This window comes from Triticum dicoccoides, chromosome 3A (assembly GCF_002162155.2).
Source record: "Triticum dicoccoides isolate Atlit2015 ecotype Zavitan chromosome 3A, WEW_v2.0, whole genome shotgun sequence".
In the NCBI taxonomy this organism is placed as follows: Eukaryota; Viridiplantae; Streptophyta; class Magnoliopsida; order Poales; family Poaceae; genus Triticum; species Triticum dicoccoides.
Genome location: NC_041384.1, coordinates 440,100,275 through 440,104,595, shown reverse-complemented (window position 1 = coordinate 440,104,595; position 4,321 = coordinate 440,100,275).

Sequence of the window (4,321 nt, the reverse complement as noted above, 5' to 3'; positions counted from 1 at the left end):
CTTTGTCCCTCTTTTATAACGGAGTGTTTTCGACCTTGTTCACCTTCGTTGTATTCTTTTCTTGAATTTGTGTAACCTTTTCAAGGTTCTTTGGTTTCACTAGTTTGTCAAAGAAGCAACTTAGTCTTACCTCTTCTCTTTCTTTTCCGTTGTTCCTCCGGTGCCATTCTAGATCTCGGGACGAGATCCTTTCGTAGTGGTGGAGTGTTGTAACGCCCAAAGACCGGAGCTTCAGTTGCCTTCCAGGGTTTCTGGGTTTCGTCGTGTGTTTTGTTTGGTTCGTTGCATCATGTGCATTGCATCATGTCATCATGCCATCATGTCATTTCTTTTCTTAAATCAACTAAATAAATTGCATGGATCTTCGGTCCATTTAACCCGAAGGAATTCACATGGTGATTCTCTTTATAACATACCCTCCCGTTATTAGGGAGCTATATTAAATAATCCATTTTCGGAATCACCCATGAACACACTTGCAGAATAATTCCATGTATTTTATACTTCAAGTTTGGTCCCCAAACTTTGCCAATAATTTCTTTCACCGTTTTCTCGTTCTCCAAAAAAATTCCGAACATTTTGGACTCTCCAAAAATGTTTTCCTAATTCAAACTCATTTGAATCACATTCAAATGTGTTCTAATGCAATCCTTCCAAACGGTGCCAAATGTATTTTTCTTGGATCAAGCTCCTTTTTACGAGTATAAGAAAAATTGGCGCCCTGCACAAATTCTTCTCCTATCTCTCTCTACATTTCTTATCTCTCGGTTTATTTGTTAAATCAGGAATTAAAAAAGTATTTTAGAAGAGGGAGAGAGAGAGCCCAGCCTGGCCACTTGGGCCTCCTGCGGCCCATTTGGCCCAAGGCTTCTCGCAGCCCAACCAGCGCTAACCCTAGATGGCCTGAGGCCCAGCCAACCTCCCTCTCCTCCCGATCCTATCTTCCTCGAGCGCCGCCACCAGTCTTCCCGACCCCGCGCTCGTCTCCCTTGCCTGGCGCTGCCCCTCTCCCCTACGCGCTTCCCCGATTCCTCCTCGTCCACTCCTCGAGCAGCTACACTAGACCCGCGGCGAGATCTCCTCCTCCCCATTCGTCCTGCTCGCCGGGAGCCCGAGTCTCTTGGGTTCCCTGTTCGTTTGCTGCGATGTTTGGCCGCCGTGCCGCAATGTTGCAGAGCCACCAGCTTCGTCCTTCGCCTCCCCCGGCTCCTCTACCTCGCCGCGGATCAACGGCAGTCGCGCCATGGCCTTCCTCCTCCCACGCCCTGCTTCTCGCCGATGAACACGACCAGCACCCGACCCCCTGCGCTCATCTCAACGGCCGGACGGCCACCTCGCCGGCGACCAGGCGCCACTCCACATCCGGCATGCCCCTGCTCCCTTTCTCCTCCTCGCTGTTGCTCTGCTCCGCACCGGCCAAGTTCTGTTGCTGCTCGCCTTGCTCCTCGTGCCCCGCTCTTGCCTCTGCTATGCAGGCCCCAAAGCTCCTTTGCTTTGCTACACGCCCATGGCGTCATTGGCGCTCGATCCTTGCCATGCTCACTGATGCCGCTGTTTTTCCCCTTTCAAATGAACGAGCAACGCCTTTGGGGTTTTCGCCAAGTTCTTTTTCCGGAGACCTCTTCAAGACCAGGATACGCCAAGACCTGTTTGTGGATTTCGTCAAGTTCGAGCTTTGCCTTGCTCATTTTGGGACGCCAAGACCTGTTTGTGGATAAGCTTCGTTGAACGAGGGCTTTTGCCTTGCTCATTTTGGGACGCGCCAAGTTCCTCTTCGGAAGCACTACGTATACATGATGACACGCCAAGTACATCGAACCGTGTACAACTACCGTCACCGAAGGCCGTCGAGTGAACGTCTACCCACGTCATGTATTTGACCAAGTTCGATGACGACCTTCGAAAAACTCGGATTCGCCGAGTTTTCACTACCATCGCCGTGGATCCGACAAGATCGCGAGTACGACTATTTCCTATGACGACCTTGTACCACCACCGTCGCGAGAACGCCTACTTCCGCTACGAACTCGAACCGACCCGTTTGCACGCTTCGAAGGTATAACCCTGAGACGACGTCCGTGAACGAATGCGTGCGATGTTTGAGATGCTTGTGTTTGCACTGTGTCCAATTTGTCACTCGTTTCCTTGTCGCCAACTCGTGGGACACCTGGTATCCGGGAGCGCCCCACAATCTTCTGCACGCAACCGCACACTTCTCCTTTGCATCGCTATCTCAATCGAGTTACGGGAACCGGAACGCTGCCGTGGCACCGTTTTCGTTATCGTTGTCGTGGCACCCCTTTCCTTTCCACCACGGTGACAAATGCTTCATAATGCTCTTATCAACTTTTATTAAAAATTGCTTAAACTTGCACATGTCATCCGCATCATGATAACAACATTAAGATGGTTTAAATTGTTGTTTGCGTTAATTTACTAATGCATATGGGGATTTACCGGATTTGTTGTTTGCTATATCCGGCCCCATTTAAATTGTTTAGATAGATAATCCCTTTATGTTTCACCTCTTGACATGCTTAACAACATTTAATATTGTTGGGTACATAACCGAGAGAGAACTAAATAATTGATGTGGTGTTCCGTCAATATGCAACCCGTTGCATATTGAGCTCCACTTAATTTGTAGGATTGTTTGTGCACTTTGCCATGCCATGCATACTTAAACCAGACATGCATCATACTTGATTGTGCATCATGCCATGATTATGTGATGGTTGTTTACCATGATTGTTTGCTTCTTTCCGGTGTTGCTTCTTCGGGTTGGTTCCGGTAACGTCGTGTTTGTGAGGAACCGTTCGACTACGTCCGTTTGTCTGCTTCATGGACTCGTTCTTCTTCCTTGCGGGATTTCAGGCAAGATGACCATACCCTCGAAATCACTTCTATCTTTGCTTGCTTACTTGCTCGCTCTTTTGCTATGCCTATGATGCGATACCTACCACTTGCTTATCATGCCTCCCATATTGTTGCACCAAGCCTCTAACCCACCTTGTCCTAGCAAACCGTTGATTGGCTATGTTACCGCTTTGCTCAGCCCCTCTTATAGCGTTGTTAGTTGCAGGTGAAGATTGAAGTTTTGTTCCTTGTTGGAACATGGAGATGTTGTTCCTGGTTGGAACATGTTTACTTGTTGGGATATCACAATATATCTTATTTAATTAATGCATCTATATACTTGGTAAAGGGTGGAAGGCTCGGCCTTATGCCTGGTGTTTTGTTCCACTCTTGCCGCCCTAGTTTCCGTCATATCGGTGTTATGTTCCCGGATTTTGCGTTCCTTACGCGGTTGGGTTATAATGGGAACCCCTTGACAATTCGCCTTGAATAAAACTCCTCCAGCAAGGCCCAACATTGGTTTTACCATTTGCCACCTAGCCTTTTCTTTCCCTTGAGTCGGCCGGCTCAAGGGTCATCTTATTTTAACCCCCCCCGGGCCAGTGCTTCTCTAAGTGTTGGTCCAACTAAGCGATGTCCGAGGCTACCAGGGGCAACTCTGGGCTGGCTTACCCGACGTCTTGCTCATCCGGTGTGCCCTGAGAACGAGATATGTGCAGCTCCTATCGGGATTTGTCGGCACATCTGGGTGGCTTTGCTGGTCTTGTTTTACCATTGTCGAAATGTCTTGTAACCGGGATTCCGAGTCTGATAGGGTCTTCCCGCTAAAAGGTCTATTCCTTCGTTGACCGTGAGAGCTTGTCATGGGCTAAGTTGGGACACCCCTGCAGGGATTTGAACTTTCAAAAGCCATGCCCGCGGTTATGGGCAGATAGGAATTTGTTAATGTCCGGTTGTAGAAAACCTGAAGTTGACCTTAATTAAAATACATCAACCGCGTGTGTTACCGTGATGGTCTCTTTCCGGCGGTGTCCGGGAAGTGAACACGGTGTTGGAGTTATGCTTGACGTAGGTTGTTCTAGGATCACTTCTTGATCATAGTTTCTCGACCGTGCTTTGCCTTCTCTTCTCGCTCTCATTTGCGTATGTTAGCCACCATATATGCTAGTCGCTTGCTGCAGCTCCACCTCATACCTTTTACCTTACCCATAAGCTTAAGTAGTCTTGATCGCGAGGGTGCGAGATTGCTGAGTCCCCGTTGCTCACAGATACTTCCAAAACCAGCTTGCAGGTGCCGATGAGACCATGAAGTTGACGCAACCAAGCTCAGGAGGAGCTCGATGAAGATCTTGTCCTTTGTGGTGTTTCGTTCTAGTTGATCAGTAGTGGAGCCTAGTTGGGGTCGATCGGGGGCCTTTGTCGCATTTGGGGTTCTTCTTTTATTTTGGTTCCGTAGTCGGACCTT